At 46.8% G+C, this 24,991-nt stretch overlaps 1 protein-coding gene across 2 annotated transcripts in view; it reads right to left on the minus strand.

Annotated features, from left to right (window-relative positions):
• The window catches only part of cpx (synaptic transmission protein complexin), a 167,005-nt gene that overhangs the window by 105,719 nt on the left and 36,295 nt on the right, over positions 1–24,991 (minus strand). The gene's annotated exons all lie outside the window — the stretch shown is intronic.

The raw sequence follows: 24,991 nt of genomic DNA on the forward strand, positions 1-24,991 counted from the left end.
TAGAGCACAGGCAAAAGCTACAGTTTTCAGTGAAGAAGAAACAGGTGGCTCTCGCATTCTACTGATGGTCGCGACTGTCCAGGTTTTCGCGCAATAAACTGCGGGATGAAGGTCTTAACTGCTTCACGAGTAATTTTCCGATTGCGCAGCTGTCTTAGGGTTGTTATACCGCCGTTGTTTTGCTTAAGCTATTCGGACAAAAGCGATGACCGGAGCCCTGGTGCATCACTCAATACAGCCGTCCAGTGCCTCACACGCTGGAGAAAAAATGGCGCTTTTGGAATTCGGGGGCCACCAGTCAATGTCTAGCCGCCCTTCTCCGCAATCGAAAAGAAGAATAGAACGCCAACATTGTCCGACATTGTGGCTACAGTCCCTAATACATATTTTAACAGGGTTTCCAGTTCTTTAATTTGCGCTAGGACCTGTATACAAAGAACAAAAAAAAAAACGACTGGGCGAGAGTCTAACGCGGTGTGAATACACGTGAGTGCTAATGTGGTGGTCAGAAACGAAATAGAGAAATACTTCATTTTGAAGCAAAATATCCTTACTACAGTTCTCTAAGGATGCTTATCCTCAGAGAAAATGACGTGTTTTCGTCTTATACTTGCCCCACAAATTGGGAACAACGCTGAAAAGTGATTTAGCTCGAGGTTGAGTCCGGAATGCTCACCTAAACTTGACGTTTCACTTCGTTTTTGAGCTTCTCCAAATATTCGCAAACTGGGCCGTCTTTCTAAGTTACCAACGATGTCAAAGTCGTGTAAAGATAAAACGGGAGCCATGTTCACAACTGTTCATATAGAATATGCGTGACAGGAGCCTGGAAGGGTTAAAACACAGTGGCTGTAGGGTAATGGTAATCAATGTACGCTGCTTTTTGCGAACATCTGCCTGTCTCTGGGAAAGCCCAAATGACTCACACATCGATTAATATGAATTCGCTCGGGGAGAGACATCGATTTTGTTGTAGTTTCTGACGGCAGACGCGTACTGCCTGACACGGCAAGCTTGCTTCTCTGTAGAGCACTAAAGGTCCGCAGGTAAAGCGCCGGTGAACGGAGGCGACACACGAGCGAAGTAAGAAGCAACAAATATAAAGTTCTTCGCACCTTCACGGTGAGCTCGAATTGAGCAGCATTCGAAGACACATGACGACGCTTTGAACAATTGTGTTTCCTGCAAGACCGGGAGGAAACAATAGAACTGAACTTTACGCCAAGCTTCGCAACTGCGGCCCACGAATGAGAGCGAGCGCTCGCGAACGCGAAGCTGTGATGTTGCTCGCAACAGTCTGACTTGTCCTGACGCTGCATTGGGCTGGTGGCTGTTGTGCATCGCCGAACCCAATGCGCGCTTTCTGCAGTTTTCTGCAGGTTTTCTATTTCTCGTTATGCACGTTTTAAATTGAACATTTCGCGTGCAGTAACTTGAAAAACAAACACTTTCGCTATAAGCATGCACCACCCTAGCGGAACAGGCCGTCAGTTGTCAGCACTGTACACACCGGAAAGTTAAGCTAGACTAAAATAAAACGTGCATATAAAGTCCAATTGTGCTGATTTCATTTAAATTTATTAGCTTACTTACATCCTCAATGCCATCAAACTGAGACATTACATGAGGGGTTAAATAAATTAAATACTAATTTAAAGTAAGAAGTCAGTACTAGTACCGATCCTTCCAATACAGGCTCGAATTTTGCCCTGCACTTCGCATGGTATGTAGTACAAGTGAAAAGAAATTTGGCCCCCTCCTCCAACACGAAGTCCTCACTGGGTACCCCCCGGGTTCCACTATATCTCGACCTTCCTCATCACCCGAACTGGCACGATAGGCATCGGATCTACCAGGTCGTTTCTTTCCCAACAACTGACAAGTGCACTCTAACGTGCCCTACTGTCACCACTCCTATTCAATTATTCAATATAGCCATGGCCCCTCTCACCCGCAACCTCTCCACACTTCCGCAATCGGATATGCATTTATGAGAATGACATTACCATCTGGTCAACCCGAGGGTCCCTCGCCGCCAAAGAACAAGCCTTACAAACAGCCAGAACTATGGCCGAGCACTTTGTTCACACCAGAAGTATGCAATGTGCACCGGCCAAATCTGAAATCCTCCGTATTCACAGTCCCCGATATCGTTACTCCGGCCCAATCATGCTCCAAATTGACGACTATCCTACAGAGGAAAAATCAGCCATCCGAGCGCTTGGCCTCTGAGTCGAACATGTTGGCCAGCACACCCACACCACTGCCACTATACGCATGTCCGTGCTCAATCTCGCTCGCATGGTACGACGTGTCGCTGAATATCGCAAGGGTACGCGTAAAGACGGCGCTATCCGCCTCGTCATGCCCCTGGCCGTAAGTCGAATTCAATACGGCCTCCTTTACCACAATGTTGATCGCAACGCCAAGAGTATAGGATCGATATCCTTATACGTACCCTCTTTAAGACAGATCTGGGCCTTCCCATGTGTACATATACCACTAGATTCCTTGCTCTCGGGGTTCACAACACGTTCTAGCAAACCCAGCATGCTGTCTTGAACTCACAACACACTCGTCTTCTCACAACTTCGGCGTGTAGGGCCACCCTGTCACGAATGGGCGACCCGCAAGCCAAAGAACCTGGCCCTGACTGGGATTCTCCCCACCACTATCCGCTCTGACTTTTACATGGACCTTGTCCCCGACACATGAACCACGAGTTCCAGGCACCCCACCGCCAGGTCCGTCTTTGCAGCCTCGGTAGGCGATACGGTCAAGACACCAGGCCATGTATGTGGATGTGGTTTCGTATGCACACTCCATAGACAGGCCTTCGCTGCTGTCAATCACGCCAACATCCACGAAATTGGAGCGCCCTTCCCGGCCCCGCACCCGGCGGCCGCAGAAGCCATCGCTACAGAGGTCTCCATCAAAATGAGTGACGCCCAACACCATGGCTACCACATTTGTGCAGTCTCCTAAGTCACCTGCAGAGCCAACGCAAGTGGTCGTGTCCCGCGCATGGCTCTCCGCGTTCTGGGCGGCCACCTCCAACATGATCACGTAATCACGTGGGCCACAGGACATGCAGGTCTCGATGACAATATTAGGGCCGAGGTCCTAGCTCGAGAATATACCAACCGAGCGGGGCACACCGACTATACACTCTATTCCCACTCGACCCATTTATTCCAGCCGCCTAGAGACCCTCCGCCTCAATCGGCGTCTCTACCCTCCAGCCAAATTAGCAACTTTCCCTTGTGGACTCCTACCACTTAAGACGTATCCGAACACTTACTTCCTTCAATATCCACCACCTACACAGCATTCACCCAACATTATACGCAGATAGATGTCCCTGGTGTAGTGATATTCTTACATTCACACACATACACATCTAGACCCATCCATTTAAAGCCGCCCAAAGCGGCGCTGAAGCAGTGGGAGGTGACGCTGGCCTGGAGTCCTGGACTGAGGACCTCTCCCACAATCCGTTCCGGTCTTCTTTTACACAACAAAAGTTTATTCTCTCTCTCTCTGCCGGCCCGCAACACGAAATGCAGACCCATCTTCCATGGGGCAATTGAAATCACACGCAAACCCTGTTCGAACAGAGAGAGCTTGCTGTGCTCAGTGCATTTTTAGAATTAATGCGGGCGGAGAAGAGCTCAGTAGGGCTCCTCATTTCAGCGGCATTTCAGCGGCATAGGACTTCTGCAAGTCCAGTGCTTAGATTCGCCAGCCGTCGATACGTTTTGAGTATTGAATAACTGAGCGGAGGTCACCCATCTCCAAGAAATGCTACGAAGAAAGAGCTGCGCGCGTGGCTGTTTTTAAGGGTTTTTGAATTCGTGACAGGAGCTGAGGTCTCAGAACGGCTCGCCGGAAAGCGTCAGACAGAAGCAGAGTCGGGTCATTAACTGTAAAGCTGCCATTTGAGGAACAAAAGTTCCCCAAGATTCCCGCACACTTTCTAAAACTATATCCACGTTTTCAAACCTTTGTTGGAATGGACGCTAAAATTTAACTGTTCGAGAAAATCAACGCCATGTCAACTTGTGGGAATTACTGCTGCCGCGCGAGCAGTTATTGCACTTCGCCTTTTTGATTCACAGAATGTATGCAGGAATTGCTCTGAGCGAGTGACCACAATTAAGGAGAAAGGAAAAGGAAAGTCTTTAAAGCATTATTTTCCAGCGCACAGATGATATATCTTTGAACGGTAATTACAAACACTTTCTTTGCCATCGCTGTTGGGTGATGATGATTTATTTTTGCCATCGCTGTTGGTGGCTTACATAGCCACGTAGCAACGAGGGAAAGCTGCAGAAGAGCCCTCTTTGCGCAGTGGCGTCAACGCGCACGAAAAGCTTCGGAAGGACTAAATTTAACCGAAAACCATCGGCACTCTCATAGCCAGTGTGCTGCTTCGGCGCATGCAGTGAACGGCTACTTAACCATCCGGAAGGGCCGTGAAGGCTTCGGCCACTTGAAAACTGTCAGGTCACAGTGGCGCGCTTGAATGTCGCCATTCGGCGAGGCTCTTTTTCTTCATTTTCCCAATCCCACTTTGTTTTATTGCGCCATCCCTGGCGTTTGGCGCTGCGTTGCTCCGTACGTAAAAAGCGTGTCCGGACGGGTGGCCGAAGGAATGAGCCGCAAAAGGGCCGATAACTGGCTCTCTCGGAGCGCCAATTACGCGCGCCGAGCCCCCGGAATCGAATTACGCTGCACACTGGGAGGACAAACCGCCGGGACTGCGACCACCGAGCTAATGCACATTACCGCCTCGATGGCGACGCGGGCCCGCGCGCGACACTCGCCGCACCGCTTAGCTCCCGCTCTTCTTTTTTTTTTTATAGTAGTTAGATTCTTTCTCAAGGTGACGAGGCATATCGGTGTAGCCGGTGTCCGTGGAACAAATGAAAAATATAAATTTTGTTAACAAACAATCGACAAAAAAAACAACAACAAAAACTTTGCGGCTTGCAGAAAAAGGTATGCATTCAGTGTTTTATTCAGATATCTTTTTTCACCTCATTTTCGAGTGCAGCGCATTAGAAGCACGCGAACGCAGTTGAAACTTTAAAACGAAGGCGTGAATGCCGATCCTAAACCTCAAAGTCACGGCAGCCTTAATAATGACAAGAGATGGGCACAATGCAGGACAAAGACCGCTTTTGTCCTATGACCTCCACTTACTGCCGTTTTGCGCCAGCAACGGAAGCGCCATCCCACCAACAGTTCTACAGGCGCAGCAGAATTACAACTCTCTTATTTGCTATGCTTGGAACACGTAGGAGCAGGGACGACTACAACTGCAAGTCCCCTCTTGGATACCGCTTATTCCTCCCCCCATCCCTCTCAACTACAGTTGGCACGAGGTTTCAGAGGTTCGGAATAAATTGAATCTGCCGTAGTTCTTAGTGTGGCAAGTAGCACTAGCGTGGTCAGAAGGAGACGAATTGCGTTGTGGCCTTCTAAACCTGCTTACGAATTGTATAATGGAATGTGGGTGTCATTAGTAAGCGGAATCATAAGCAAAAAGTAAGATTCTGCACGGGCGCACGAAGTTTCTTATATCTGCTATGTTTGCATGTGTTTGTTGCTTTTGTTATTTTTACAACTTTAGTGAAGCCAAATGTTCCTTTACTTTACCCCCCCCCCCTTTCCTTACTGTAATTCCCATCAGGGCAATGTGCAGGTACTTGAATAAATAAATAAATAAATAAATAAATAAATAAATAAATAAATAAATAAATAAATAAATAAATAAATAAATAAATAAATAAATAAATAAATAAATAAATAAATAAATAAATAAATAAATAAATAAATAAATAAATAAATAAATAAATACAGACATGAACTGCACTCTCGCAAAAGAAGCGCGCACAGTTTAGAACTGTACGCACCTGTACGCACCTGTACGCGCCTGTACGCGCCCTGCGTCTTACAACAGAGAAATGCGCACCGATGAGCAGCACTGCTCAGACTGAAACACTGATAGGACCCCTCTTTTTTAAGTTTTCAAAAAGCCTGATTTCTCAGCTGTAGAAAAATCAGGTCCGCAATGCTCCGCGAAGTGAGCTTCGGTCGCAGCTTTTACAAGCAACCCGCTGGGTTTTTACTCATGAAAGACGTCAACCGCTTCATCCAAACCCCATCATCCAGCTAGCTGTCTAAAAATGTGACACAGCTTCGTAAATAAAGTTTTCCTTCCTTCCTTGCTGAGCGCGACTGCATGCTACCTAGGCTGCTAGGACGGCCGCTAAGATCCGTTTCGACAAGTGCGCGTGCTACAAACGCGACAGGCCGGGCGGAGGTGTTTGCGGCAAGCTGTTTCTCTTGTACGTACATGAGCCGCAGGTGCCGTGTCCCGGCAAAATTGCCACGTGCTCGGAAATTTTGTCCGATGACTGCGGCAATGCGTTAAAAGCAGCTCGCGTGCAGCACTCCGGAGCACTCAGCAGGACTGCTTCTTGGTGCGCGGTGGTTGCTCGCCTCGCCGGAACTCTGAGCGGCTAAGTGGCTTTGGACGACGCAAGTCCATTAGGCATTGGTTATAGCTTTTTTTTGGTGTTTGAATCTTACCTAAAATCTGCATCACTCAAAGACGAATCAGCACCAAATTGCTCGCACCGACAAAAAAAAAATGAAAATAAACGGTGGGGCATAATATAGCACATTTGCTAAAAGCTTGCACAAGTAACTTAAGCGCTCTGCTAGTTTTTTTTTTTTGAAGCTTTAAATTTATGTTCATCGAATGCAATAAAATTTTGGCTGCTAATTCTGCATGAGTTCAATAATGTCTAGATAAATATTCAAGTAAAGCTTTATTCCGTAAGCTGTTTCTTTCTTTACTTTCCTTGTGCATAATATTTGCGTGAGGTACTGCTGAAGGCAATCATTATTTTCATCCACGCTGCAAGCGCTATTTTCTGGAGCCTTGCTTGATTTAAAGAGATGTGTTCGTGTACTACGAGAAGTAAAAAACCACAGATAATGTTTACCGCATTTGAATCAGTGCGAAAAGACGGATTTGTGAAAGTAGAAGACGACGATGAGCGGGCAATGCGTGGGACGGAGCGCTCGTGCTAGGCCAGCTGCGAACAGGGGACGATTTTGCTCTGGGTTGGTAACCATTGGATTAGTGCTTACGCACTAATAATAACAGTGCAACAAGCAGTCAAGGATAGAGAAACGAGGGGCTCGTTTTTACCTACGTGCATGAAGGAAGCTAACTATCGCCGAAACCACCGAAAGCATAGCTTTTTTTTTATTTGTAGCTTGTGGTGTTATTGATGAATGGCAAATTAGTAGTGCAATCAGTTCATGCCTAAAAGATAGTTGATTAGAAAGCAGTAGTAACAGAAGCCAACAGTCACCGCAACCAAGGAGCATAGGGGATTTTTTTATTTTTAATTTTTCAGCAACAGGATATTAATAAAAGCAGAAGAAAAAACAACCACGTGCCGCCGCTGGGATCCGAATCCACGGCCTCCTTATTTCGCGCCCTTTGCTCTACCAACTCAGTTACGACGACGGCTGTCCTATCTTCTGCTTTCGGGGGTATTTATTTGTATTGTAACCTAACCTTGAGAGTGTTCACCAGCGCCACCCTAGTCCATAGTGGCAGACGTAGTACGTCCTGTACTACCGCGAGTGCCACGTAGGAACCTGGTCGAACGGTGAGAGCGGAAGCTCTTATGCTACAACTCTCACTGCGCATACCACTCTTATGCTACAATTATTACACTAGTAATTTTCCTCTGATAGACAACCTCAAAAATTTAAAAAAGACATTTTCCTACGCTTTTCTTGGTTTCAGTGACTGTTGGCTTCCTTCATTAACAGTGCAACAAGGTACAGGGCGATGAAAAGAAACGCGACTGGAGCGAAGCCTACGCACTCCGCTCTTGGCATTTCTTTTGAACACGCTTTTACTTTGGTGGTAGCAAAAAGACGCTAACATTTATTCATACCACGCAAGTCAAAGCGTGATGAAAAGAATTTCGAACTGTGGAGCGCGTAAGCGCCGCGTTATTTGCATTTATTTTCATTGCGATTGTACACCCGGCGTCAAAAGTAAATGGAAGGCGACTCTGTCAAAAAAACAAAACAACAAACAATAATATTAATTTCCTTGAACTCAAGGCGTAATGGTGAGCATTTATCGGTGCACTACGTGATTCGCAAAATCACAATTAGGCTGCATTTATCTATTAAAAGATGCATGAAATGAATTTTTTTCCCCAATATTGCATTCAGCTTACCTTTTGAGAGCGTCTATACATGGAAGCCGTTTACAGGGGCCTCAATAAGGGCCTGGCGCGAAATAAACCCTCAGGTTGCCTGATATAATGAGCCTCTCCTGGACGCCTGCAGCAGCTGCTGCTTTTTATTTGGGTTAAAAAAAAAAAAGCACCTGACACAACGTGAGAAAAAAACGCGGCCCACACACAGCACTGCCATATCTCAACCTCGCATTTGTCTTCCCACAAAAACCGCTCATAAGGGACCCAAGGATGACTACTCCGACAAGCACAAACAAGAACCATACACACAACAATTAAGTAGCACATGATGTGTAGTTCTCCGCAGAGATATCATAATGTCTAAATTCTGCAGTGAGCTATCCCCTTCCTCACATATTTTATCGGATTGCCCAGAATCACAAAAAGTTAATTGGCAAAGCCAGAGAGAGAAAATGTCTTCCTTCGGACCTGCGTGGCTCACCCTATCGAGAACTTTATCAGGACAACTAATTTTGGTCAAACACATAAAAGAAGCATTACAACTACGCCGACTAAAAAATTACGGAACGAATACTCTGGCCATATGTTATCCCATAAAGGAAGCTATTAAATGAAGTTTTTTCCCTTCCTCTTTCAATAAATATAATAAAATAAACACCGATGGTGATGGTACGAACAAGAAGTAACTGAAATAAAATTAAGCCAATGTTTTTGCAACGACCCATAAGGCCTCCAGAGCGCAGTAATTGTTTCGCCCTCCCCGCCATACAGCCACTCACTTATCTGGGACTGTTTATGGAGAGCAGCGGCAGGTAGCCATGGTTACCCTAACGAATGACAGCATGCTGTCTCGCGCCGAGCTAGTTCTCACTGCCGCAATTAAACACAGGCGTGGGGCGAGACCGATGATGTCCTTTATGGCCGCACTCCCACCCGTCCCTTCCTTCTTGTCGCGACAGTGATGATGCCGCTGACACGGTTACCACACCAACCGCCGACAACTGGGTCACTTGTTTATACCAGCGCTCTTACCTTTACCTTTTTCTTTTACGTGACGGCTGCTGAAAGCATGGGCCCAAAAAGTGGGTCGAAAAAAATAATTGCTTCCCTCCGGTGTCCGGCGCCGCATACAGACTAAAGATGTCGCTTATGTATCAAGGCCAGTCTGATACATCTCACTCTGTTTTGCTTTGTAAATACATGCGACTATGTTAGACCTCTACCATTTACCTGGTGAATCTCTCGACACAATTTGCCACATTGAGTGCAAGGTTATGCGAGAAAACCTCAGCATGAACAACAAACAACGGTGCTGTTGTACGGTAAAAGAAAAAGGGCATCACGATAAGCGGCCTTATATCTGGCATGGTGTATGCCGTGGTCTTTATTAAGACCGCAGATGGGCTCGCCCCGCAAGCAAGTGTGCATACATATCAATGTGCGAAATAGACTGCAAGCCGAGTTCTAAGAATTAAAAAAAAAAACTGCTATTCCTTTCAAATATGAACGCAGTCTTGCTGCAGAAAGCAATGTGCAGGCTGCAATCTGTCCCCAGTCTTTGTACAGGTTAACACAAAGGTTTTGCATTGGATACTACAACTTCGAGGCAAGATGTGACAGTAGCGCTTTAGCTACATAATTTTTGCATTTCACTTCGTTGTGAACACTGTGACAAAACAGCGTTTTCTCTATTTTTTTTTCACTAACTCTAAAAATTTATTTGATTTTCTACTCGGCTCACTGTTTTGTGTATGGCAGTGCTGTAGTATGAAATAATAAGCTTATTTGCCACAAAACTTACCAAATATATAGAAACGTAATATTTCCAAGCTTTCAAAGGGTGGCTCGAAGAATAATATCTAAATATGGCGTCGATTCGATGCACCACAATAAAGGCACTACAAGGGAGGCTATCGTGAAATTAGGGAAGTGATTAGGCCGGTACTGGAGAGGCCATATGAGCGTTGCGGTAGAGATAATGCATAAAAGTAAACCGGGAAAACATTTTTAATTTTAACCTAATTATGGCCACTATTTTAGAAAGAAGCTTCGCTAGTTCTGCTTCCCATGAACACAGATTCTATGAAGTGAAGCTATGGACTTTGTCAGATTAGAAAATAAAAAGGTCACTATGGACATCAAACGGATGAAATAACAGGGACACAAAGAACACAAATATTCATAATGTTTGGAGCAGCTGGGTTTCCTGTTGTGATTTAGCGGCCTACCGCCTTCAAATATTCCGGAAGATGTTACATGTTTCGCGCCCACGTTCGTCGATAACTCTTAATTCTTCACGCAGAGCCATCTAACAACAAAAAAAAAAAAAACTAATTTTCACGAGTGCGGGCCAGTCTACTTTTGTTAGCGGTCGCCATAATCACCATTCTTCCGCAATTCCTTTTCATAAGCAAGAAATCCACTTTGCAAAGTGCCTGAGATCTGAAATTGTAATGGATGACCTTTCATGGCCTGATTCTTCTCGAAATTGGGCAGTTTTTCGACCCGTAGATGAGTACTCCAACGTCAGCCTAACAAAAATTAAAAAAAAAGAAAAACGTAGATTCGTAAATGCGCTGTTTTTGATCGTTAGGGGTCCTCCTAATATTAGTATCGACCAGCTTTTTAAACACACTAGGTTCTGAAACGTCGTATTATCCACCCCCCCTTTTTCCCCCTTTTTTTTTCTGGTAAGCGTTCTTGTCTAGTTAAATTAAACTACGCAAACTACCACGCAAAGTGAGCGCATAGAGGAAGGTTCTGGCTTTTAATTCCTATCAATGGTTGGAGTGTTGATTCTGTTGCGAAGACTCTCTAATGTTATTTTTAGGGCTGTAGCTTATCATAGCTATCACAATTGTACTCAGCTGTGATCTAATTTTCGTTTTAAGCGCAGAAAACGGGCATAATAAAATTCATTCTTGAAACAGCGCAACAAAGACGGGACGTGGAAACTAAGGGGTAAAGACAAACAGGCGCTGACTAACAACTGGGTTTATTGAAAAAACACACAAATATATAGACAGAGTTAGGAAAGATTAATCGCCACCATAGTCAACTCATGCCACATGTGAAGCCAGATACCCAATCTCCCCTTCGGAAAGGGCGACCGATGGGCAACTAATGCACGTTGCGCCTTTCTCACTTATAAGAAAAGCTTCAATCACTTCTCGCATCATCTTATCACAATGGCGGAACACGATATTGGTGTTTTTATAGTCGGGGGTACATTTGCATTTCTTGCAACGGAATGCACCTTTAGCGAGAGGGTCTCCTTCAGATTTTCTTTTTTCGTAATCTTTTTCGTGTTGACATTTGCACTTTCTGCAGTGGACCGCCACGTGTGACAGGGGGTCTTTTTCAATAAACCCAGTTGTTAGTCAGCGCCTGTTTGTCTTTACCCCTTAGTTTCCACGTCCCGTCTTTGTTGCGCTGTTTCAAAAATGAATACATACCAACTTGCCCAAATTTCTGCTTTACATAATAAAATTCCTTCAACGCAAAAGGTAAACCATTTCATACTGATCCGTGAAACTCTCATTTCAGTCAAAACATCGAGGCATTTTAATTGTAAATGTGCATGATTGCTGGCGAAGAATCCGTGCAGCAGCACAGATGCTAGGGCATGCTGCCGCTGAGCGCTACGCACTCGGCCATACGGCAGTCTGTTGGTCGAGGGAGCATTCCAAATAGAACGAAAATCGGCTCCCGCGTATTAAGATGTCACCTTGCGCAGACGTAAAAGCACAACGGGGTCACAATTGAACGCTTCTACTATGGCCTCTCTCGTAGCCATTGCTCTAGGATGGTAACTGAGCATCGCAGGCTGAACGAACGGAAGCTAATTTTACGTAGGAGAAAACATAAAAATACTTGTGAGCCATTCACCACCAGTTTTTCTGCAATTTTCTGCAGTAAATATCTGCGCTGGAACATACACGGGAAATGTTGTTGATGTGAGAGACAATAGAGTGAAAGTGAGTGCATACGAGCCAGCGGCCTTTTTCGAGTTAAAGCAGGCGCAGCGCGTTACGGACGAAAAAACAAAACAAAATAAAACCATCCGGGGTTTCACAAGGCTAAATCAACAGTGTAGAAAGCAACGGCATTTAATTTTCTCTCCAGGTGCGAGCAAGCGTGCAGCTCCCAGCGGCAGACGACAAAATTCGAGTCCTCGGAAGCGACAGAGAAACTGCGGCTGAATAATTTATGCAACTGAAACTTCAGTGTCACGAACTTTTTGATTTTTTAAAGCGTAGTGCCTTCTGCGAACAGTAATTAGCCAATTGCGGCCCTGCTACTTTGAGTTAACCGTGATCAATTTAAAAGAAGGGAAAAACAGCGACCCAAACAAGGAAGTAAAGCCTGCGTTCCTAGACCACCTGACATACCTTTCTCTGCGCACCCAATTATGATTTTCATTTTCAGTTATAGCAGCTCATTCCAAAATAAACACTCAAACTTTTTTGGCGTCGCGAACCCTACTGCCAGCGTGCGCAGCGTCGTTAAAACTTGATGCCGCCTCCGCACTTCAGGCGCGGGTAGCGGCGGCACACACGTGCGCGCCGCTTTCCTCGAGCATACGCACGAGTCCCGCGCGAAGGTTGTCCGTCGAGCGAGAACTCGATCGCGCTGAAATATTCACCAGCAAAGTGCGACCCCCCCTCCTTCCTCCGGAACGCCACCCGTCGCTCGCCTCGGTGCCACACGCCAGCAAAAGTCCGCTGCTCGCTCGCCCGGTGCCGTTCGCGCGTCCCAATTTCTCGAACAACGCGGAGCGCACGCGGCACACATTCTCGGAAGGGAAGTGGATTAAAAAATGAAGCTCGTCAGCAGCGACGGCAGACACGGTTTTGGCGTACAAAAGAAAAAGGAAGCATGAACCGCCACGTGTGCAGAAGCATCGGAACACTGATGCCCTCACGGCAGTTAGCGAAGTTGCCTTTGTGCAGGATGAAGCGACGCGAGGGTTGTCTATAGGAGCTCTCTGGTCTTTGTACATGCATCTGTGATGGCACGACTTCTAACGGGTGCCGCAACGCGTGTTCTGTTCGGAAAGCAGGAGTCGGCCGGTATCAGTGCGATTTCCCATTCCGCGAAATATATGCCGCATTGCGAAGACAAATCGTAGTGCACCTCATTTTCAAAAATAAAAATAAAATTACAGTTCACCAAGGTTTGCTCCTTTTCTACGCACGACCCTATCGTGCCAGCCTTGAAACTCCTATGCACTGGAGTGAGAAGGGTTACAGTTCCCTTCTCCCGAGGTCAAAAATGAGGAATGTAAATAACAGAACCATCTGTGCCGTTTCCAAGGGCCCCGTACGGACTTGAAGTGTCATTTCCAGCGTTTTTTGACCTGGTCAGACTTCGAAGTTTTGATTTTGCACTCATGGATCGCCAATAAGCTAGCTGACAGGAGCGGGCAAGTGTACACAAACAGCACTCGACGCTCTTACCAACTTTATCCGAGGCATATAAACTGCCACCAAACGAGCCCGGCCTACTCACGTGGTAGAGCCAACAAGTCATTCTGTGGTCCTTTCCTATAACTAGGAACAGTACAATGGTGCAATAAATAGAACAATGAAAGACCACCTTAGTGCTTGCCGACAGGATCCGAAACAGCTTTTTTTCTTTCATGTTTTGCACTTCAGCTCGCTGAGAAAGCTCAACGGCAGTGAGAGTGCAACCAAGCAAAGCAGAAAGTGCCCTTCAGTGGAATAAAAAAGGCCCACCCAATCCTCTCGCTTTCTCTAGCGCCAGCAAGTGGCTCAAGCCAAGACCGGACGATTGTAACCCAGATCGGCAGGCGAGATTGCCGCCGCCTCCAAAGCTGAAGCGTCTGGCCATCTCTTGCGCTTGTTTTGTTTAGTAGCGAGCGATCCTCTTTGGCGGCTTGCGGTTTCCTTTGTGCTGTCCTTGTGGGCGCTCAACAGAGGCGCCTAACGGGAGAGAGCCGCTGCTCGAGCGTCTCACAGCAGATGCGCTTTCGCCGCTACGGAGTGGCTCTGATTCCTACGCTCTGTGGGGATGCAGCGTAAAAGCAGCAATAATACATAAAACCTTCAGAGCCGTTTTGTTTTACATCCACCCGCTGAAAAGTTCTCTGCCGATTTCCTTGAGCTAATATATTTCGAGCCCTTCCGGCTGAATGGTATAGCTTAAGGTCACTTTTGGTTGGTCTGACTTACTTTAGTTAGCTACTAGTGAGTTGGCTTAATTTCGTTAAAGAATGTACCGACGGCGTGGCGGTAAGAGGCCTTTTGAGGCGGTGTATATGTGTTTTTTTTTCTATTTTGCAGGAAATAAAGGGAGAGACGAGTGTGTGACGTACAGTTTGCTGTGAACAAAGCATTAACTAATATGTTGATAAGAAAATGATGGTAGCGACTGGAGAGAGAACAAAAAGAAAATAACACCTATAAATCTACAACTACCGGTCAGACTGAAGTTTGAACTTAATATGCGCATTAAATATATCGGTACGTTATGGCTACGAGCTGCGGGAAAAGGACACGTTGGGCCTCCTGACTAAGCCTGCACGTCGTTCCCATTTCAGGGACAGACAACAGCTCGACAGCTACGTTCAACACAATATGAAATCGCATGAAAGAAGCAGGAAACAATTCAAACAGCCAAAATAACCATAGTTTGTAGCGCAGAAAAACAAAAACACAGAAAACATATACTGTTGGATGTCATTGCAGCTTAAAACTAACGCGGAACAATGAAACGCGTACCAATACTGCCACGGTGTACAGTAAAACGACTACCTTGATACCAGTGTAAACGTTAGCAGTAAGCTAATGTACAAGCTAATGCAGGTGAGAAAGGAATGAACGAATTTTCTTTTTGACGAATTTTCTTTTTGAATTCAGTTACGGTGAGTCTTTCTTGAGGGCACGTAATCAGTGACGGGTATTTATTGCATAAACGCACCAACTGTTTCTGCATAGGCTATGCACCACAATTTGTGAGCGCTCTGTGGGCAAGTAAGCAAACCGTACGAAAACGGTAAATTAACTGCATATCATGGTTTGCTTGAGGACATGAGGCGAAATCTCGTTCAGCTCTGTCATAAATAAAAACCGCCAATTTGTTCCCGCAACATTCCCGGAACTATTGAACCCCAATTATTTCAAAGAGTGGATTACGTGTATGTTTTGTGGATAACACGTTCAATGCTCATTTTTGAAGGAGATATACAGTATAAATCAATCTTGGTGCAGGTACCCAAAACCAAGTTGCAGTAAGTTAGATGCCAGTGAAAAAAACTGGAGTAGATTCGTGTGGTCATTTGAACAGGCCGGAAATAATGAAGGCGAAAGAGCAGGCCAATATACCTCGATAACTTTATCCTAATAGTGTCAAAATGATCACGAAGCTTTGGCAATTATGAAAACACACTCCAAGAAATTTGCGAGATTTTCCTGGCAATATTCTGAAGTCATTAAGGCGTTGTTTTGTAATCTCTGTGCGTATTTTTAGAATAGAAAAGCATAAACTTTTTTACTGATACTTAGCTGAAATGTATTAGTATGGAGCCAAGTCTGAAGCTCATTTCACCAATTGTTAGCGCTCTGTTCAACTACGCGAAGATCCGAAATTAAAAAAAAAAAAAAATATGCTGATGTCATCGGAATAAAGTGCGTTACCGAGAGTGGAAGAAATATTGACAATATTGTGTACGTATAAGCTGAAGGTCAACGAACCGAGGGTGGAGGCCTGAGGGCCACCCTAATTTGTTATGCTAGTGTCTAATTTAACTTCGTGTATAGCTATATTCTGGCAAAGCGATAAGAGGGGCTAGTTGTTTCTGCACCTTGGTTTATTGCGCCCTTCTACACAACACCACAAATGATGAGACAAAGAAAGAGACAAGTACATACGAGGCGCGAATTCACATCTGTGTATTACACATGTAACACTTGCTTTTTATACATTTTTAGCGCATGGTGTGTCTAGTTATTTGGTCATGATGAATAAAAATGTATAAAAAGACAGTGTTACATCTGTAACAAATAGTTGTGAATTCGCGCCTCCTATGTACTTGTCTATTTCTTTGTCTCATCGTTTGTAGTGTTGTGTAGTAGCGTGCAGTAAACCAAGCTGTATACTGGGCTACTTCAACAATATGACTTTTTATTAATAGGTGCGCTATAGCGCGGATTACATGCATTTCCGTTTTTTGGACACGATTTTATGTTAGCTGGTGTCAAAAGCTTAACGGAAGAAAGTCGAGGTATAAGTGCCTATGATAAACATTTTACGTCCAATGTTTGAAAATGGGCTATCATAAATATGTAAGAGCGATCTTCCTGTCGACTTGCCAGATTGAAATACATGCTGATATTGTCACGGGTGGTACAGTACGTCCGGCTCGGCAACTTCTTCAAAACTTCGGCAACTTCGGCAAAACTTGGCAACTTCTAAAGCGGTGCCGCTAGGTAGAGCTGAAGTTTCTGCATAGCGGGTCAGGTAGTCCGTCGCGACAATTATCTATTTGTTGCCAGAGTTCGAACGTGAGAACGGACCCAGCATGTCCATTCCTATTTGTTGGAAATGCCTTGTGGGTGGTTTAATGGGCATCAAGAACCCAGCTTGTTTGGTTGACGGTATCTTGCGACGCTGACAGGCGCGGCACGTTCTGACGTAGTGAGTGACATCAGCGCGGAGACGAGGCCAGTAGTACTTCTCTTGGGTTCGGGCTAGCGTACGGGCTATGCCCAAATGTCCAGAAGTGGGTTCGTCATTGGAGGCTTGGAGGATCTCATTGCGCAGGCTAGCCGGTACGACGATTAGGTATTGCTTATTGTTCAGAGCGAAATTTTTCTAGACCAGTAGACCATTGCGGATGCGTAGAGATGACAACACACGCCTGAAAGCGCGCGGGGCGGTCGTGTTACTGCCATTGAGAAATTCCATTAGATCTCGAAGTTTGAGGTCGGCGCATTGTTGGTCAACGAGACAGGAGGCGCTGAGAGCACTCAGGAAGATTTCGTCATCATTAGAGGCGTCGGTAGAAGGATCGACTGGGGCGCGGGACAGGCAATCGGCGTCAGAGTGCTTGCGCCCGGATTTGTACACGACAGTCATGTCGTATTCCTGGAGCCGCAAACTCCATCGGACGAGGCGAGCGGACGGGTCTTTGAGGCTTGCGAGCCAGCATAAGGCATGATGATTGGTTACCACCTTAAAATTTTTGCCGTAAAGGTGTGGTCGGAATTTCGAAGTGGCCCATACAATGGCAAGACATTCTTTCTCGGTAGCAGAATAATTTGATTCGGCTGGCGACAAACACCGACTTGCGTAAGCGATGACCCGTTCTTGACCTGCTTGGATCTGGACCAGGACAGCACCTAAGCCGACGTTGCTGGCATCAGTATGGAGCTCCGTGGCAGCGTTTACGTCGAAGTGAGCCAGAACGGGAGGCGCCTGCAGGATGCTTTGTAGGCTGCGGAATGCATTTTCCTGCGCTGCTTCCCATCTGAAAGGTGTGTCCGTCCTGGTTAGGCGCGTCAGCGGCTCGGCAATACGAGCAAAATCTTTCACGAAGCGACGGTAATACGCGCACAATCCAAGAAAACGGCGGACAGCTTTCAGGTCTTGCGGCGGCGGAAAACGGGCAATAGCTGTTGTTTTCTCAGGATCAGGCTGAACTCCGGCTTGAATCACAACGTGCCCTAAGAACTTTAGCTCTGTATACGCAAAGTGGCATTTCTCGTTTTTGAGCGTGAGTCCAGAAGACCTTATGGCTTGTAGTACCAATTCGAGGCGGTGAAGATGCTCCTGAAAAGTCGGGGCGAAGACGACAACATCGTCTAGATAGACGAGACACGTTTGCCATTTTAAATCGGCAAGGACGGTGTCCATGAGTCGTTGGAAAGTTGCCGGTGCAGAGCACAGTCCAAAGGGCATGGCCGTAAATTCATAAAGGCCATCTGGAGTAATAAAGGCTGTTTTTTCGCGGTCCCACTCATCGACCTCAATTTGCCAGTAGCCTGACTTGAGGTCCATCGAAGAAAAGTATTTCGCGCTACAGAGGCGATCCAGAGCGTCGTCGATCCGGGGAAGAGGATAGACATCCTTTTTGGTGATTTTGTTTAGGCGGCGGTAATCCACACAGAAACGCAATGTTCCGTCTTTTTTCTTCACAAGGACAACTGGCGCCGCCCAGGGACTCCGGGAAGGACGAATTACGTCGTCGCGGAGCATTTCCTTGACTTGGCGGCCAATAGCGTCGCGTTCAGCGGGAGACACTCGGTAGGGGGACTGTCGGAGAGGGTGCACGTTATCGTCCGTAATAATGCGATGCTTCGCTAGGTGAGTTCGTCCAACACGCGATGATACCGAAAAGGTGTCGCCGTAGCGCAGAAGAAGATCTTTAACTTGTTGTTGCTGCGTCGGGGAGAGTGCTGGATTGACGTCGAAAGTGAACGCAAAGTCTGGGCTCTGCTGTTCCGACAACGACATTGTGGAAATACCGGGTGTGTTGCTGACATGGGCGATGGCATCAACGTGAGCCACAACGGTTCCCATGTTCAGATGTTGGTGTGCAACACCGAAATTGGCTGTCAGCACTTCTGTTGCTCCGTCGACGAGATGAACGACTCCTCTGGCGACAGCAAGGCTCCTGGCAAAAAGCAAGATCTGGTTGCCTTCAGCGACGCCTTCGAAATTCCGCACAGTCTTGGCGCCGACAGAAACCATGAGACTCGAACGAGGTGGAATGGTGACGTGGTCATCCAGGATGCAAAGTGCGGTCGGGTGGTCTGAATCTCTGTGTATTGCGTGTTCTGTGGAGAAGCACACGGCCTTTGACTGGAGGTCGATGACCGCTCCATTCTCGGTCAAGAAATCCATTCCGAGGATGACGTCACGGGAACAATGTTCAAGTATGACGAACGTTGCCAGGTAGGTTGCGCCTTCAACTGTCACTCTCGAAGTGCAAGTCCCAGTCGGCGTAACTAAGTGACCCCCGGCTGTACGAATCTGTAGGCCCACCCACGGAGTGGTGACCTTTTTCAGAGCGGCGGCGAAATGTCCACTGAGAATAGAGTAATCGGCCCCTGTGTCGACGAGTGCAGTGACGTCTGTTCCGTCGAGAGAAATGCTGAGGTTTGCTGTCGTAGACGTCGTGCGAGAGGTACGGCGCGGTGTTCGGTCACGGCTGCGGTGCGGCGTGGGTTCGCTTCGATTTTTCAGGTGGCATTGACGTCGAGTCGGCGTATCATGGTTTTGGACGGCAGATGGTAGTGGCATCAGGTGGCCACCTAGTTGCGGCGTAGGAGGGTCTGTTACATTGCGTCGGTGAGCAACCTCCCCCTCAAAGGTTGCTGCGTTTAGTTTTCCTGGCGGGGGCTTGGCGACCTTCCCCGCGGAAAGTCACCGTAAGACCGACGAGGAGAAGAGAAACGACGTGGGGATGGCGACCTGCGTGTCCCACCGACAGATTCGGCCAGATAATCGTTGATTTCTCTTGGTCGCTGCCCAGGCTGCGGACGTGGTGCATCTGCAGGGAACCCCAGCAGGCCCATCTGACGATACCTGCAGTTGCGGTACAGGTGGCCCGGCTCACCGCAGTGATAGCAGAGAGGACGGTAGTTGGGAGTGCGCCAGATGTCACTTTTACGGGGATACGATGGAGCAGGACGAGCAGGTGGTGGCGTCCGAAAAGAGGCCGGGGTTTCCTGAAGAGGACTCGGCGGCGGTTGGGCGCGACGAGCAACAGCGGCGTATATCATTAGCGGTGGGGCTGTGGACGGCTGAAAGGGAGCTGGTTCTTCCCGAATAACCTCGGAACCTCGGAGAGCAGAAACCGTTGGCGCAGGCGGCGTAGCCGGGAACAGCTTCTGGAGCTCCTCGCGAACGATAGCTCGTACGGTTTCGCGAAGCATGTGGGTGGTACTGATGTCCGTGGCTGCCGCAGTCATGGCCAAAGGCTGACGCTCGTATTGCCGCAACCGCATATCGAGTGTTTTTTCCATGGTGGTTGCCTCGGACAGAAACTCTGCGACAGTGCTCGGTGGATTGCGAACCAGTCCGGCAAAGATTTGCTCCTTGACACCTCGCATAAGGTACCGGTGTTTCTTCTGCTCTGTCATGTCCGGGTCACATCGGCGAATAACTTTGCCATCTCTTCGAAGTATACCAGTATGCTTTCATTTGGTAGCTGAGCTCGGGACTGAAGGAGCAGATCGGCCCGTTCTCTTCGAATCACCGTGGTGAAATCCTTCAGGAACTGGTCTTTAAATACGTTCCACGTCGTTATGGACGACTCCCGGTTCTCGAACCACGTACGATCTGCGCCCTCCAGCGAAAAGAACACGTGCTGAAGCTTGGAGTCATCCGCCCATCTGTTGTACCGGGCCACGCGTTCAAATTTCTCCAGCCAGTCTTCCGGGTCTTCGCCTGGAGAACCTTGCAAGATCGGTGGCTCCCGAGGCTGCTGCAGCACAACAGAAGGTGAACTAATCGTCGTCTGCATGCCTATTTCGGGCTGAACGGTCGTCGACGATGGCGCTGAACGAACCGCTTGGGTTGAGCGAGACTCCAGAAGCCCAAACTCGGGTTGAAGGCCTTGGAGCCGGCGGCTGCCGTGGTGTACAGGCGTCACCTCGATGGCAGATGACCCTCGAGGACTTGAATCTCCGCTTGTTGGGGGAATCCGAGGAATGGAATGCGTTACCCAGCACCTCCACCAGATGTCACGGGTGGTACAGTACGTCCGGCTCGGTTGGATACGTCAAAGTAGGCGACTGCAGCGGACGTCGGTAGCAGCCCCAAATACGGAGCATTCGCAGCCAGACACTTCGGCTTTTTTCTTTCTAAAACCAGCTCGCGCGCGCATTCCGCGCTCTCGTGGTTCTAGTAGAACGACAACGATGAATGGACGGTGTCAATATTTTGTTACAATATCGTTCGTTTTTAACCATTTAGGAATGGTTAGGAATGGAAGCATCGATGTTGAACGGTAGTTGACCAAGCCCTTTTTATTGCCTCTTTATAAATTACACTTGCACTTTCTATTTTCATCGCATGAGGAAATATACCCAAGGTCATCATTTCATTGCTTATGTGCAATTGCGACTTAAAGATGAAATTAATGACATCTTTGGTCGGTACTATTAATATACCGTCATCACCAGGAGAACATCGGTTTTGCAAAGCACCCATGATGGACAGAATTTTGCTGTCTATCGCAGGCATCAAGGATATCGAGTTGCTGCTATAGTCGAACAGAAATGTCTTTTCTTGCGTTTATTAATACTGTGTTTCTTTTCCCACCTTAAATACAACACAGTCAGTGTAGGATTACGTCATCGTTTTTCAGCATATGGGTAAGTAAATGTTTCGTGCACTTCGGCTACCCTAAGATCGTAAATAAAGTACAGGGGGGGGGGGGGGGGGGGGTAAAACCCGCAAGCGCAGCCCAAATGTATATAAAAACAAATATATAGATAGTTTTTGCCGATCCGCTTAATGGCCACAGTCTGTCAGTTTTATGTCCCGACGTGGTGTATGAAGACAGCTGGCAGTATTCTTTAGGAAACACCAAGCCAAAAAAAAAACAACAACAAAAGAAGGATGTATGGACTACCACACGCTAACGAATGCCAATGAAGAGACAAAGGAGGAAGCTTCATATGGTATTCCTCGCGGATCAAGGAATATTTCTCGAACAATTTCGTTCCCTTCCATGCTTACTTCGTTGCTTCGGCACGTACCAAATACTGCAAAAAAAAAAAAAAGTGACATTCGACGATCACGTTATATGCGCTACGCACTTGAATGCACGCATAAAACTAGAGGAATTAATTGGCTCATCAAACGTAGTACTTTTGCGGCGCTGAAGTACCGTTCAGCTATTTTCAAGATGGGTAACAGCAACGATCGAAACACAACGCCATGTAAAGCGAAGTAGAAAACAGGAAATATTTTTTTTAGAACCAACAAAAATGCAATAAACACCGAATAATCCATCACGTCAGAAGGCGAAATTACCTTTCGTGAGCCTGTGCAGTCAGTTTCTGTTCCCACCTGCCCAATGAAAGAATATGTTTGCAATATGCTGCATTGCAGCCTACTTGGTATGGTAACTTCGCCGAGATACAGCAATTTTCCTCTGAGGGCATGATGTTCGCTTCGTTGTCGTCATTATCAACGCAGCTAGAACGTGCAGCTAGAACAAAACCCCCATAGGCAAGTTCAGAGCCAGGCAACAATGCACGAGCGCAAGTTTAGTGAATTTGTTCAGAAATTTCGAAGAAGTTAGCTATGGTTGAAACTATAAAAGGTCGAAAGTCTTTAGAATCTCCTTTCGAATCAAGAAGAACAACACGCGCTTCTCGCAGTGATACAGCCCGATGCAGAGACAGAAAGATCGACGAGAGGGCGGTTCAAGACGAAGGGGCGCAAGCTGCGCGAACAATCAGTTTCTCTCAAGATTGGATCGGGCGCTGCCATTGCGATAAGCGCGTGTTGAGGTGACAGGAGTCCGATTGGGTGTTTATTTTCGTTCATCCTAGTATCGGTGACGAGTGAAATTGGACTCGGCGGGAACTTGCCAAGCAGCGGGAACAAAGAAGCCCTCACAAATCAATGCCGGATGCGAGCTCGAAGACAGGAGAGCGAGGGGAACTAGACCAAAGTTGAAAAAAAAGAGAAAAAATGAGAGAAGCAAGAAATTCGCACTATTTTTCAGCTGACACTCGATTCTCACACATCTCAAGATTTGAAGCTCTTCGAGCAGGCGGCTTTTTCTCCTATGAGAATAGGGTGCGAACACAGGAAAAAAAAGAGAGCCTAGGCGCATGGAATGAAAAAAAAAACAATGAATCCTTCTCAGGGTGCAGAACTCTTATTAAGAGAAACTCCATCATCTTTGAGAACAACAGAAATTGGTACGACGCGATAAAAGGCAGGTGGGCTGAATGTACCGTGATATTTGCCAGAGTGAGCATAAAACTAGGCAACTACAGATGGAAAATCAGAACAAGTAAGGCAGGTAAGAAAAAAAGAGCTACTGAAGTGAACAGGTGCACTCTCTTGGCGCATTACCTTCGCTAGGCCATGCAAAATGAAAAATAAAATAGAAAACGAGAAACCTGTTCTCGGTACTGGACGCGTGGACTTAGCATGATGCATAAATTGAAGCCTTTCAAGATGGTTGGGCTACTCGAGGAGCGAAAAAAATCAGGTTCGTCGTTGGTATCTGCGCGAAGAAGCAGAAGACATTGCCGCATGACGTTCTGAATGTAGATTCTTAAAATGTTATTGACGTGATTCGAGCGCATATTTTGTTGACCTTGTGTTCTTAGGATGTCTCTACGGCATAAGAAAGAAGCGCTAGTGCCTTTGGTTCCTAGAGGACCTTTGATGCTCGCTCATGGTTTGTGCGTAAATCTTCAAGAAAAATGAAAAAATCAGTCCGAGTTCAATTTGGAGAAGAATACTAAGTGATGACAAATCACTAATTAATGGTTAATTACTGATTAATGCCTGAATACTAATTAACTGCTAATTAAGCTTAAGCTTCGCCTTTAGGAGTGGAACGCGACAGCGTGTTGTAGCGCTGCCAGGGAGTCCACGGAACGCCACCACCCGTTCGGCGCGATGCCTTGCCGTTTCAACGCAACGGTTTTTGAGGAAAGGAAATGGCGCAGTAAATCTCTGTCATCTCGGTGGACACCTGAACCGCACCGTAGAGGAATGGAGGAAGTGGGAGTGAAAGAAGAAAGACGAAGATTGGCCCGTAATGAAGAAAATGAAAATTGTATTTGAGGAAAGAAAATTACGCAGTAACTGTCTCACATATCTCGGTGGACACCCGTCAAAATTCAGGGGGGGGTGGGGTGCACTTTTTTGACCTAAAGTGTGGTCACTGATGTGTGGTTAAGATGTTAAGCTTCGCCTCTAAGAGTGGAACGCGAGAGCGTCTTGCAACGCTGCCAGGGAGTCCATAGAACGCCATCGCCTATTCGGTTCTACGCCTCGCTCGTCGGTAAATTGGTTTTTGAGGAAATGAAATGTATTTCTATCTCATATCTCGCTGGACACCTAAACCTCGCCGGAAGGGAAGGGAGGAGGATGGCAGTGAGCGAAGACACCGTATTCACTAGACGTGCCTTTGTTCATTCCAAACCATCGAGCTGGCATGGCGGAGTGGATAGCATGCTCGTCTCGCACTCCGAAGACCGGGGTTCGATTCCCGAGCTCGACCAATTTCTTACTAGGTTTTATTTATTTATATGGCCTGACTAGAGAAGTTAATTAGGCTAATTGGGTAATTAAGCAATTAACTAAGCTCAGTCCCACTTACTTGGAGCATCACTGTATGGTCCCTTCAATGGGTTGCATGGTTACTAGCCAAAGTACAATTGGCCCCGTTTGAAATTGGCGCACTGTGACGTCACGACCGTTTCGACCTACTGAAAAGCGTGACATTCTCTGTCGACAACTGCTGCTTACAACGATGAGACATTAAAGGCTTTCGCCTTAATATGTATGCCGTTAAATCAGTATGACGAGCAAAGCTACACGCAATAAGGTCATTATACTCCAAGCAAGATTTCCCAGTGGTTCGTTCCTTTTTGTTTTGCCTGTCCTTTGACAACACCGCTTTGCTTGCTTCAGAAAGAGATTGCATTGAAAAGGCACAATAAATTCTCCAAGAAGAGAAAGAGATTCGTGAAGGCTCGTTGCAATCAGGTTCCAAAAAAGGTAAA

Source organism: Amblyomma mixtum, chromosome 3, assembly GCF_055824585.1.
Source record: "Amblyomma mixtum isolate Tamu chromosome 3, ASM5582458v1, whole genome shotgun sequence".
Lineage (NCBI taxonomy): Eukaryota > Metazoa > Arthropoda > Arachnida > Ixodida > Ixodidae > Amblyomma > Amblyomma mixtum.